Below are 14,237 nucleotides of genomic sequence, written 5' to 3'. Positions count from 1 at the left end.
TTAAATACGCAAGTTTTCTGTCCGCCGTATTTCTTTCAGATGCATTGGTACGTATCCCAATTGTGATTGTCACACCAAACTTGCCTCGATATCAATACACGGGTAGGAATGAGAAATAATGGTAAATTTCAAAATCGACCGGTTGCTTTTCCCTTTTTTTTTTTTTTTTTTTTTTTTTTTTTTAATATTAGTTTTTCAAGGGCATTCAGTTCAGTTCACCATAGATAAAGGTGTCGTAACGTTAGTTGGGGAAAAATACGGAAGCATATTACTGTCCAATGAACTGTTTTATATACTAAGTAGCGCGTATGAAATAGCAAGTCGCACATACGATATACTACACTCTAATCATGAGTACGAGATAAATGAGTACCTCAGACATTGAGATTTTGCGTCGCGCGTTCAAAATAATTAAGTCGTACATATGGGCCCTATATACAAGGTAGATAATGTGTTCCTTTGCATTTAGTTCGTCGTAAGAAGGAAATAATACGTCATAAGTATAGCATATAGCAAACCTGTTCGTATGACTTAAGGGTGACGGGTTTAAGGGGGGGGGGGGGGGTCGCGACAACAAGCAACGCACCTTAGCGCTCTCGCGACAACAAGCAACGTCCCTTCGCACAGACAAGCAATGCGCCATCATGACGGTGCGAAGGTGTGTAGCTTGTTGGCGTGAGAGCGCGAAGACTAGTTGTTTGTTGGCGTGAGAGCGCGAAGGCTCGTTGCTTTTTGGTGCGAAAGCGTGTTGTGACTAACGTGCAGTCATGTTTCTGCAAATGGCCCTATTGGGACACCATACACAGGGGCGGATCCAGGAATTGCAGTTACGGGGGGGCGCCACTTTATGAGGAAGTGGGTCCAGGTCGAAGTCCTCGAGGGGGTCCAGGGGGCGAAGCTCCTGAATTTTACAGATTTTATGGGGCTTGAAATATTTCTCCTATTTAGTTATTTGAACTATTTACTATCATTGTAATAAGGTATGATAAAAAAAAAATGACCCAAATTTTAAGGGTGTTTAGAAAAAATTAAGTTCTCCCAATAAAGTAATTCAAGGAATCAAAAGATTTTATCATTTATTTCTCCGGGAGTGGAAGAAATTATTGCTTCTTTTATCGTTTAGTTCATTTTCCTAAACAAGATACCGCGATTTACCTTAAATTTGAAAATGTATGGGGGGGGGGGGGGGGGGGGGCTGCACCCCCTCTAAATCCGCCACTGAATACAAAACCTTTCCCAAATCGACAGCATTAAAACGCATGGCTTTCCAACAATCCTCAAGATCCATTAAAGCGTAGGCTCTGCGTCTTTACTTAGGAGGCAGACTTTATTTACAAGCTTCTACATACAAAGAAAAAAATATTTTATCTTCAACTCGATATTTGGATATGTTGACGACGTTTTCTCTAATAACAATACTCATCTCCATTCATGAAAAAGCGACGATACCGAACAGTGACAAATGTTGTATGTGTAATCATTACATTCCATTGAACTCGAAATAAAAGACGCCATAATCTTAGACAGCTGCTCCACATTTTGGATATTTCATTGAACATGTATGTTAACATTGACGGTAGGGCTATCTCAAACTAACTATTTTGATGAGTGCCTATAGTCAGTTAACTTCTTGAGTAATACGACTTATACCAATGTACATGTATGTATTTTGTTGATCTACACTATAAGAAAGCGTTGAGACTAGCTACATAATTAGTTGGTAGCTTATCCACTTTGGACTTAACCTTGCATTTATGAAAACACAAATGCTCACCAATTGTTTGTAGGTATAAATGATGACGGGGGAGGGGGGGGGTAAATGTCTATTATCTCCAATCGGGATACGAGGGAACCGTCACGTGTATATCCCAACATGCTTCAAGCAAATCAGATTTCATCACAATAATTCATATCATTTGATACAGCCTAACACATGGTTTTGTATTATCTCAGCAGTGACTAGTAAACCAGAAGAGACACTGTCACGTAAGTGCAGGTTTACAGAGCAATCTTGACCTGACATACAAAGATTATATCATGGTAAGACTTCAAGACCGGGACGCCCGGCATTATCTTCAGTTTGTGGCCGCTTAATTTTTTTTTTAATTTAGTGACAATGGTGATAGCTTACTTGATATATCTATGCTGTGCGTCATCGTTTCTCATTGTGGATTGTCAAAAGTGAGTTGTATTTTACACATGGTAATGATTTAATACACGTTTTAACTCCAATGACGTTTCCGGAATTTACAACGTGGGCAAAATTACAATTCGAGTTTTTAGAACTTTGTATTCTTTATTTTTCGAGATGATAAAATTATGGTACATTTCATGGCTACAATTTGCACCCGAAAGATATTTTTTATTTAATGATTTAAATGAAACTAAGATCTTTTCATGCGAGCCTATGTTTTGTATACTTTCTGGGATTTGTGAGATTGCTCGCTGTTCGTTATCTTCACATTTCATTGTTCAGTTTACCTGATCAAGTCGTGTGTAATTGGTTAACATCGGATGCTTACTCTTTATACGCCTTAGTCTCACTTCGGCTGTTTCCGTGAGTCCGCGTTTGACCTACTTTCTCTTTTGTGTTCTTTATAGAATTTGTAGATCGATAACAGTGACTGTTGGTCATTTTCACTTTTTTATATACTGTATCTCAAAGACTTGATGCCATCGAACATAAGCTTTTCTATATCGTCCTATAAAGAATCTCGTTAATAATTATGTGCAAGCATATAAATAATTGTGCATAAGCAATCCCGTAAATACCGATGTACAAACAGTTGGTAAATAATGCTTTAGAATCAATGCTGTAAATAATGCTGTATAAATAATTCTGTACAAACGTGGTATATAAATCTATGATCAATGCTGTATACATGTACAACCCTGTAAACAGTTTTATTTTAGGTTTCATTTCGTTGTCTGAGACTTAATCCGATACTTTATACACAGCAGGTAGATATTCGGCGATAAAGTTGACTATACCTCACATACCGTTTTTTTTTATGCATTTTGTTTTTGGCGGAAGTATGATTTTAGTGGCGGTTTCCAAGGATTCCCCAATTGAAAAATCGCTAAAATTAAGTTAAGGGGATATGATGCTGAGATGAAAGTAATTAGATTTTTCTGATAATCATTTTATCATAGAAAGGAGGTATCTCCTGTTTGAAAAATGATAATTTTGATATATGTAAATGAGTTCGTTTCCATGGAAACAACCCCTGAACCTAACAATGTTGAAAAAACACAAAATGCCAAAATTTAGCAGTTCTAGATCCAAAAATATATACAACAACAAACAGGTTGTAATATGGCTATATTTAATGGCCATCATACAAACAGTCTATGTACAGACACTATGATGTGAAAATATTTTTCACGTAACGCAAAAACAAATTGCCCAAAATTCAGTCCGAATTTCCTCAGCGCCTCTAAAAAATATCTTTTTGAGGATAGAGTTTTCTAGGAAAATGGTCAAAAACATTTACTGAATGTAATTAGATTTTAATTGTTTTACTATGATTTAAAGATGGCATCCATAGCTACAGGACTAAGCAAACATATTGGCATGTCAATGAATTGGATAAAAAGATATGATGAACTGAAGGTCATCTGAGGTCATTGAAAATTGCTACAAATGAATCGGATCGATATTTTTTTTCTTTCTCTAAAACACATTTTTTTTTTTAAAAACATCAAACACAACGTTTAAATCTTATGTTCTTAAAAGTGGTTAATTTCTGAAAATATTTTAGTTGGTATGATAACGAATTCAATTTGGAAAGAAAACAGTCTGAATTTCCTCTGTCTTTTTTTTTTTTTTTTTTTTTTTTTTTTTTTTTTTTTTTTTGAGCGTAAATTGTTCAGATAAACGGCAAAAAATCATATCCTGTATGAATGTATATAGAATTTTTGAAATTTCATATAAAGAATGCATAAAGGTACCAAGCGAAAAAAAAAACCCACTTAAAATCATATTAAAATCATATCACCAACCAACCTAAATGTTCTGATCTCATTAAAACTTTAATACTTTAGTGAATCTTTAACCACAATAATCAAATGTTTGGCTCGAATTGTTTTGAACACAACCTTATTTTGCTTTGAAAAAATAATTCAAACAAGTAGCAATCTGACATCCGATATTGATACCGTAATTGCACCTTAGTATTTAATAATCTAAGATAGTCTTGTGCCATTAGTTGTAATTGAATCAGTGCATGTAATTCATTATAGTAAAAGTGTAAACTGTGAAAAATACAATAGAATTGACATGAATCAACGGATGATGAACACGTATCGCAGATCTACATTATGTACCCCTCTAAACTGCAAATATTGTTTTAGATGTATGTGTAAATTATTTGATTGCTATTGATTCTAACTATTCTAAAGTTTCAACTGATATTCTGGTGAAACATATTAATGTTTCGAAAAGGGAGGGGGTGTAACAAGTTGGGGCACTAAATATTTTCATAAAACTATTAATGAAAGTTGAAGAAAACGAACAGTGATCACTCTCATAACTCCTTTAAGGAATACAAAATAAAGAGTTGGACAAACACGGATCCCTGGACATACCAGAAATGAGATCAGATGCGTGGGGGTGGGGGGGGGGGGGGGGTGGGGGGGGGTTAGTGCTTCATCTCCTCTAGATCCCCTACTTTATTATTTTTAAAAATTATACAAGAATTAAGAATTATAATCAAATGTTTGGTTTTCTTTCTATGCAATCTGGGGAGGGAGTGGGATTGGGTCTATTTGAATATGGAATTTGCGTAACAAATATGCCCGTTTCAAAGTAGAGGAGAGGCAGTCTAGAACACTCGTTTAAGTCAAGCCCCGCCCCCCCCCCCCCTCCCCCCATCTACAAATGAAAATTAGATGGGTAAAATACATGTATTATGTTAGATTTAAAGCATACAATCATTATTTGATGAGAGCAGCTACAGGATGATAAAGTAAGTTTTGATTTTGCCTATTCCGCATTTCCTCCGTTTTATGACATCTAGGTGTTTCGACACGTATCGGTCGATCTAATTTCAAATCCAAACATCTAACAATACATAATTTTGATTCAAATAAGCAATTAAACTTACGTACATTTCAATTATTTTTGCTGAACTATTTGATCTGGACTTCATAAATTAGGTTAACGTGGATTTTCCAGATAGAAAGACACGGGGCCAGCTTAACACTGTTTACTGAATTTAATCTAGCAGGCTTTCGAGCAACGTCAGTTTACTCAAAGCAAATTCGGCACTTTTATGTTTGTTTTACATCCCTTCGAGAAAATTTTTTTTGTGCTCATATTGAGACGTCACCAGTTGTACATAGCTGAAGCGTCACAAATGCATCTCTGTACTACAATCAGTAACTATGTATAAAATGCACACCTCATTTGGATTTCATTTTCTCTGATGAGTAAATTCATCGGTAATTGAATTCCACCATGCATATGCAGGAATCAGTGCTAAATAATTCGTACCCTGCTTTGTATATCTCTACTTATTATGGCACATGAGGTTACATGCATCATAGATGAACCAATGAATTGTATTAAATAATTCACAAGACGCAGACACAGTATATACATGTACCGGTAGAGGTATATACGTGAGAGGTACCACATGTACCTATGTGCTGACAAAATGTTTAGTCCTCGGGTAAATACATGTTTCAATTATTTTTATTATTTACGAAATCTCGGAACATAATACAAAATATATATTATTACTCTAGCATGATAACAATTTTGCAGAATTTTTTAGCCCTAAGTTTATTATCGTTCAATTTCGCTCTATGTACTTTTAAAATTGTGCAGAGATTCTGTTCTACGTGTTGCAACTCCGTCTTTCATTATTTTGAAAAGAATACACAGGTCTAGAAATCATGCGATACCGTGACATCTGTCAAACTCTGTCTGTTGTCAACGTAAACATGGCTTCAAAAATCACGCGCTTATGTCGTTACCTCATATTTCCTATAAACACGTCATAACGGCATTCATACAAAATTATTTAATCAAAATAAGGCCCCAACTGTTATGATTTATGCTTTTGTATTTCGAAAATATGACTTTAGTCAAAGTCATAATCAATATATGTCACGACAATCATGACCTACGTACGTTAGTTCGAGTTGCGCAGTGACTTCAAAAACGTCACAGTCATATCCCCTTCAGCAGTATATATATGTACACACATCGTATTCAAGTGAAAATAATTCAATTTTTCTTCCATAGGGCCACACAGTCTCGCTTCCGGTGGAGAACTTCCGGAGACAAGCACACGTTTCTTAGCACAGCAATAGACTATGAATTGGCTTATTTAAGTTAAAAGAAACGATCATAACTTTTTATTCGTGTTTGCGTGTTGTCAACTTGGTTTACGGCGAACATGTAAGATGTCCAGGATCCTATCTACTCCCGGGTTGGCGAAAAAACGGGGAAAACAATGCAGGTACTAATGTAAACAATCGATGTCAAAACACTTATTTACACGTTTTCTCTGTATTTCACGAATGAATATTTCATAAATATACATTCACATTGGCAGAGATGACTGAAAACAACAGAAGCAATAGCTGTTTAAGGACGGTGTGAAGGATAAAGACCCCCCCCCCCCTTCTTCACCATTTAACAGCTGTTTAATAGCTTCGACTTTCATATAGTGGCGGATTGTTAGCCCTCCCCTTTTCTTCCGCCACAAAGGCATTACTGGCATATATAGATGAAAACTCCAGATTTGGCATCCAAAATGGCTGAGTATTTTGGCTAATACTTCATACCCCCCCCCCCCTCGGAAATCCTGGATCCGTCAATGATATGGGAGAAGACAGATGGGATCTATGAAATACAGCATACACTACAGGGCCCATATTTACTAAAGTTCGTAGACGTAAACGTAGCGTAAATCTAGACGTAGCGTACGTTTACGTGTGGGACGGTATTCACTAACAGTTGTAGACGTAGATTTACGTCAGAAATAAGCGTAACTCTACGTGTGCTATACTAGTACACGTAAGCTGATCGTAACTTTAAGAATAAACAAAGCAAATGGCGACTTGTCATTTTTATCGATAATTTCTTGCGTAAAGACCTTACAAACCCTCTAGATGCATATAAGCTGGTTAGTAATACACAAATTAATTGTATTTATTCAGATTATCGTTTTCTTTGAGATCATCTGCAATTGTGTGACAATTCTCTAAATTTTGAGCCCGATCTAATTTACCTTGTGGCGGATCTCAGTCTGATTTAAAATCAAACTTCTCACTTCGCTCGATATACGGACAGTCGCTGTCCGTATATCGAGCAAAATGCGAAATTTGATTTTAATCAGACTGGGTGGATCTAACCTTGCCTTTAGAAATAATTGGGAAGCTTTTTATTTTAGTCATGCAGGTTATTTAAAAAAAAAAAAAAAGAATATTTGCCATTTATCTTATTATACAGGGTAGGTCTAGCATCTTTCAGGGAAATACATTTTTTTTAATTTTCCAAACATGGTAGAATTAATGTATATATATGCAATCAAACATGCAATGTTTTAGATTTGAAAAGAAGAGAGTCACTGTGTGTACAAGAATACATGGTGATTGACAGCTATAGAAAAACCATTTCTACTTATAGATATGTGATCTTTTCTTTGTGGTTATAAGCAAATATTGGTAGTCCAAATAACTTTGTTACATTGTAACTTACACAACAGGGAAATGAGCCTCTAAATAAATATTTCTTTAAAAAAAAAAAGATATGCATTTCATTCCAATAATACAATTTTGTGTAATTTGTTTCAGAGAGCAATTGTGATGCCTACTAGTGTAGTCATGTGTAGACTTTCAATCTTTCAGAGTGCCATTTCCTTTAACTATAATCCTACAGGAGTCAAACCTTCATTGATAATGCATATATATGAATCTTTCTACCATTCATGATTTGTATGTAATTGACCTTTATATGTGATCAGCTAGGTAAAAGTCTTTGCAGTGTATATTACCAAACTCCAAGGATGATGCCTTCAACATACATATTATTTTGTTGAAGCCCATCCCCCCCCCTCCAATTTACAAAAATCTCACTGATAAAAGTTCATTCTGAAGGCTTCTCACATTAAACCGACATATGTACTAATGCTCCTCTTTACAAATTTTAACCCACCAGACAACTTTGTTGACAAATATTTAAGATTTATTTATTATGTCATCTTTTTAATATCAAGATGTTAAAATCATTCTAGAAATGGAAGTAATACATGTACATGTCAATATCAATAACAACATGAAAATTCATCTAAAAAGTTATCTATTAACAAATATAATTACATGTACATAATTGTATGCATAACAATGCATGTACATGTACTTAATTTCTTAAACATGTATTGTAACAAATTTTATTTTGCTGAATATCAAACTTTTTTTTATTTTACTGTCAATTTTTAAATGTCCATATGATATAAATGAATAAATAAATATATAAGATGACATCAATGTAGCAGATGGACCATCAGCATGGATTGATCAGTGGGTAGAGTACCAGACTACGGGTCATGGGTTAGATTCTCAATCCTGCCATATATTTTTGAATCATTCCTCTGCTCGTCCTTTTACACAATCAAGGCAATGGAAGATGAACATTTCTCGGTTTCGCAAAACATTTTTCAGGCCATTACAGCAATGTACCCATAGACCTAGAAAAATAATAGTATTACACTGATTTAAATAAACAACTGTCATTACACTGCAATCAAATTTCATAAGGCTTGAAAAATACATGCAACATAATTGTTAGTTAAATAAACTGTAAAATTGTGATAATACTGATTTTATTTACATTATATTTATCTACCGTACACCATATCTGGGAAGATATCATTAAGTATCACCTACAATTTCTAATTTTAATGATTTATAACCCAAGAACCCATATTAAGAAAAAGATTTCAAATGACCCCAAGGTCAACTTTAGTATTTTTTCATTAACCATTCCCCTTGTAATGAAATTGGCTTCTTTCCAAACCAGAAAAAAAAATACTTTTTAACCAAGAATGGTAAGTTTCAGTTAAGGTCATTCACGTTTATAAATAAAAGAAAATTTTTTGTGATATTTCAGGTACAATTCACTTGCATTCTATTTTCTTTCTACAAAATTCTCAGGTTTAATTAGCCTAGAGTTAACAAATTTTGATAGTCCCTGGTTGTGGCAAGTAAAAATGTAAAATCAGCTGATATGTACTGCAGTAAGGTATATGAATGGGATTTTACTGTAGCAAAGAAGGTGAGAAAAATCTTTAGCAACATTGAGTATTGAACCTGGTACCTTTGCACTAAGCTACTCAGGCTGACATATAATACATGGTAGTACAACATTATAAATTTAAAGGGGCATATTTGTTGTGAAAGTGATGGCAACCATTTTTATCTCTCAAAATCTCCCAATGGCAAAGGAATATGTATTTCTGACTAATAAAAATATTTCTTTAGTAAAATAAAAAAAACAACAACAGAAACCTCACAAGAGGCCCACAGGCCTTATCGGTCACCTGAATACTAGTGGAAAAGTATCATTACTTCCATGGACTATGAAATCTAGAAAAAATTTCCTGTTATTTATATTCTAATGTTCAGCAACAGTATAAAACAAGATGTGTTCTTAAAACTTCACATCCCTCAAAGTGCATACACTGATGAAAGGCTTTAAATAGGTGTATTCACATGAAAACATCAAAAGATATGACTAATTTGGACTCATCTTAAAGTCATAACCCTGGGTTGTGAAATTCACCATTTTTTGTACATCCTTTTCTGCATTTATATTTTATACAGTATCAGCAAACTTACACACATAAATACTATATACTAAGTTTGGCCCCACCCTGGGGTCAAAACCCTTACTCTGGGGGAAATCAAATTTACAATTTTGGTAAAAGACTACCTGCTCTATCCATTTAGTTTCAATTTAGTATTAATAGCATTAAAGAAGATGTAATTTAAGTGTTTTATACACATAAACACTATATAACAAGATTTGCCCCGCCCTGGGGTCAAAACCCCTACCTCGGGGATCATGAAATCTACAATTTTGGTAGAGGCCTGCCTGCTCTACATCACTATGCATTTAGTTTTTCTTATATATGTGTGTTTCTTGATAAGAAGATTTTTGAAAATTGGTCCCCCTTGCCCCAATGATGCTTCATACCAAATTTGAAAAGAATTGGACTGGTAGTTATTAAGAAGTTAAAAATGTTCAATTGTTAACGCACGACGAATGAAAACTAATTGCAATAGGTTACTGAGTAAACTCAGGTGACCTAATAAAAGTACATTTGATAACCGCTTTTAGTGTAAAGAAATATATAAAGAAGAATTATTGGCTTGCAAGATAATAATTATTTAATCACCAAAATTACATATATTCATTTGCTTGCTTTGAGATTAAAAGGTGTTTCAAATAACTGAATACATGTGTTATTACTGATCAGAAATATGTGATATAGAGCAATTTTTATTGAGTGTTGATTTCAAATTTTGGTGACAAAATTACAGCTATTATTTTGGAAATCATGCAAGAATTTTTAATATCGAGGAGATAAAAAATAATTTCAAAGAAACATAGTGTATGTCCTTAGATTGGTTAAATTTCTATTTGCCAAAAAGGTGAAGATATGCTTAGACAGACAGGTACAAAACTTGCAAAATGGACAAACTTTGATCATAAAAACTCATAAATGTATGTTCTTAAATCTTTGCCTAAGGATTTAATCATCAATGCATTACAAAAATCATTACATCATGTACCATAATTTGTTTTGGATTTTTTTAAAACTTTGTAAGTACAGAAATGATAAAATGTGTACAAACAGTGGATATACTTACATCATATATATGTACTGTACATCTTGCATCCCAATCCTAACCCTGAGGCATCATGGAAAATTTTTCAGGAGAGGACATGAAGAGAAATGCATCTAAATCAAGGAATGCTGCTGTCTGATGGCAATTTATTTCTTGACCATCTTTATGACCCTTTGAAAAATAAAAGAGGTCAGCTAACTTGGATATCTAGTGCATGTTACATGTATATCACACCTAATATCTCCAATTAATATATAGTCAATGTTATTCTACATTAAATAAATTAACACTGACTTCACGCAGTTGTACAACTGTATTTGAATGCGATTTTGTTTCACAATATTTTCTGAAAGTTTTGCACATGGATGTGCACAAGCAATATAATTGAAATGATGCTAAAAGAGACTGTAACTGTTCTCATCTGGTACCAAGTCCATTCATCCTATCTACCTGTTCACCCAGAGTATATATTGTTAAAACAATAATAATTTCATATTTTATAACTATGCAATAGAGGGGCACATACAAAACACACATTTTAGAATTAGTGCCTGTATATATAATGTATATTTTAGATTCATTTTTCACCAATATTCTTGTTTTTCTTTTTGCGAAATGATGTGAAAGCATGTGCGTACTTGTGTACAGGTAGCTATGATACTGCTTTGATGTTGTCCCAGTCATGAAATTAAAAAAATGGGATAAATAATTTTGAATTTCAATTGTGGTATTGTCAAAAGTTTGAAGTTACCATGTACACAAATGAGCTTGTGTCTTAATGTGTTAATAGTGGGCACATATCAAATTGTAAATAACTAACACATATGTATATGTGCTCACTATTTAGAAATTAAGATCCAGGCATTATAGCAGCTACATAGGTTGAGAACAAAATGAATAAGGGACTGTGATTTTACCATGTGTGTCATGTACTGAATCCCCTTGAAGTCAATTTAACATTATTTAGGGGCCTAGTGACGAGTAGTCAGTGGTAAAACATTTAAGGTTATTACTACACAAACAACTTAACTTACTTGTCAGTCCATGCCGACTTCTTTTTGAACACCTACAGCATCGCAGATCCATGCACAAGTCAAATGCGTTAAATTTCATGAACCTTCCATTTGGATTTGTAAACAACACTGAATAACGGTACAGTTGATCGACATGCCGTTGGCAGGCATACGTATACGTTGAAATTCGTTGCTTTCTCACAAAATTCTGTGTTCTTTTTCGTCATAATGCGGCGGTAGCGCAGGGAATTCAAAGTAAATGAGCAAATTCACACTTTTTACGCTTCGAAGTGAAAATAGCCACTGCGCACGCGTACGTGCAATCGTACATCGTAAGTTACGTTTGCGGCTACGAACGGTTTTGTAAATACCAATTCACGAGTACGTAACTCTAATCTTAAGTCAAACGTAAATCCTACGTTTACGTCTACGTCTACGAACTTTAGTAAATATGGGTCCTGATGACAAGCTTAATAATAATATTAACTGGTCTATTAGACTATCATCAAGTTTATCCATGGATATACAATATACATATGGTCTGTAAAATTTATGTATATATGCATTCATAAATATTTTACCTTAAAATTTCCATGTAACGGTAGAATCTCATGTTTTATATCATTTGCACGTTTTCAATTCTGAAATCTTGTGTTTTATACCAGAATCCAAAGCATCATTAGCATGACCTAAATGAATCTAAAACACAGGTCAGAATTATGATTATGAAGAATACCTTTTGACTGAGTGGTGTCACATGTGGGTTTCGGATATTGTGAATGTCATATTTAAGAATTAGGGCAACATTTTAAATGTATGACAAAACACTAAAATTGCTACATTAATTCACATGTAAGTATTTTCACTACGATCCCTACCTACGAACTAAATTTGATGAATGTTGATCAAAATAATTCTATAAAGCAATATAACCATTTAATACAGGTACATGTAGCTCTGTGATTAACTTTTATTCAGTATCAATATTTAGATACCATCAAAGTATATCCCATGTAGAAAACACACCTTTTCATGCATTGATTTATGTTTTTGCACCATCAAGATCAGAATTTAGATTTTTATCAGACATCAATCAATCTTTTAATCTCAAACTTTATTTGTAATAGTTGTGCAGATGCAGAAAAATATGCTTGAATCTAACAATGGAAGGGATATGTAATTCTTCATTTCCATATATTTAACTAAATTCTGCAGTTTCATTTCCACAATGCATTTATTATTCCCTTGTACACTATACTTCTTTGCTATTTACAGTGATTTTTTTTTTTATTTCAGTTTACATGTATTTGAAGATAATGGGCCTACTGCTTGGTGGTTTATTGGATTGTGAAAAGTGACACTGGATTAACGAATTACCAGAGCAATCCATTCCAGGGCAGATTATGAAAGCTGCTTTGCTCTTGTTGATTTTAATATCTTATGATATACAAATACAGATTAAGTATTAAAAATAAAATAAAAGTCTTCAACACCATGCATTTTCTTTTCATACAATTTAATGTAGATACTTATGTACAGAAGTCAAGCCTACGTTTAATTGATTTTTCCTCTAGAGTGGTAGTATTTGATCATTTTCTGATTTTGATCATTTGGCAATGACATGAGATTACAAGTCTATCAATAACTAGTGCCTGTCTTGTGGTTATGAAGTAGATAGAGAATCATGGCTTGAAATCAGGTCCTTCACAGTAGCCACACCAAGTCTATGGGTACAGGTGGTCAGGAACCAGTTTCCAATCCATTGCTGTTGACGATTGAAACAGAATAATCTTATAAAATGCTGACATAAAAAAGAAGCACTTATTTATAAGAAACCAAATCTTATGATATATATTGATATATATTTTTTACATATAAAGCTTAGCAGTAACCCAACAAAATGTGATTACCTGTTGTTGACAATTCAGTTATCTGCACAGTGCAAGGAATAGAGCCCATTTTTGGGGTTTGTTGAGCCCGAGGTGGTACAGACTTAAGATCTTGCATCTGTTTTCAAGACATTCATATACATCTAATAATTGAAATGAATACATTTTGAAACGTAGAATTTAAAAGTTATATAATTATGAGGTTTTCAATTATGATAATGATTTTATTGCTTAATATGAATATAATATTTGCACACTCTCACTATATTAAATCACTAGTTTCTTTTCATTTTATAAACAAAGACCAAACAAATGTACTCGGTTCAAGACAATTTTATAATACAAATACATAATATATATATATACATTTTCCCCTTTAATTATTTGTTAACTTTCTTCAATTATATTTTACTGATATTTGCTATCACTTATCTATTCTTTGTGAAAATACAAAATCCATAGAGAATAATGC

The 14,237-nt window shown here is 33.6% G+C and overlaps 2 long non-coding RNA genes across 3 annotated transcripts; one reads left to right on the top strand and one right to left on the bottom strand.

The window, feature by feature from the left end:
- The first annotated feature begins 1,827 nt into the window (after positions 1 to 1,827).
- LOC130052965 (uncharacterized) lies at positions 1,828 to 13,373 on the top strand. Its single transcript, XR_008801375.1, has 3 exons — positions 1,828 to 2,181; positions 6,251 to 6,467; positions 13,173 to 13,373. It is a non-coding gene; the product is annotated as an uncharacterized LOC130052965 (long non-coding RNA).
- Positions 6,948 to 12,269, bottom strand: LOC125675786 (uncharacterized). Of its 2 annotated transcripts, XR_007370645.2 has the most exons (3): positions 11,898 to 12,269; positions 10,885 to 11,034; positions 6,948 to 8,699 (listed from the first exon to the last, which is right to left on the bottom strand). It is a non-coding gene; the product is annotated as an uncharacterized LOC125675786 (long non-coding RNA). The 2 variants fall into 2 exon arrangements; XR_008801373.1 differs by having other exon boundaries at positions 10,885 to 12,269.
- Positions 13,374 to 14,237: the final 864 nt, after the last annotated feature.

Source organism: Ostrea edulis, chromosome 3, assembly GCF_947568905.1.
Source record: "Ostrea edulis chromosome 3, xbOstEdul1.1, whole genome shotgun sequence".
NCBI classification, from domain to species: domain Eukaryota; kingdom Metazoa; phylum Mollusca; class Bivalvia; order Ostreida; family Ostreidae; genus Ostrea; species Ostrea edulis.
Note: the sequence above shows the minus strand (reverse complement) of the source record. Positions and strands in the feature narration are given on the sequence as shown.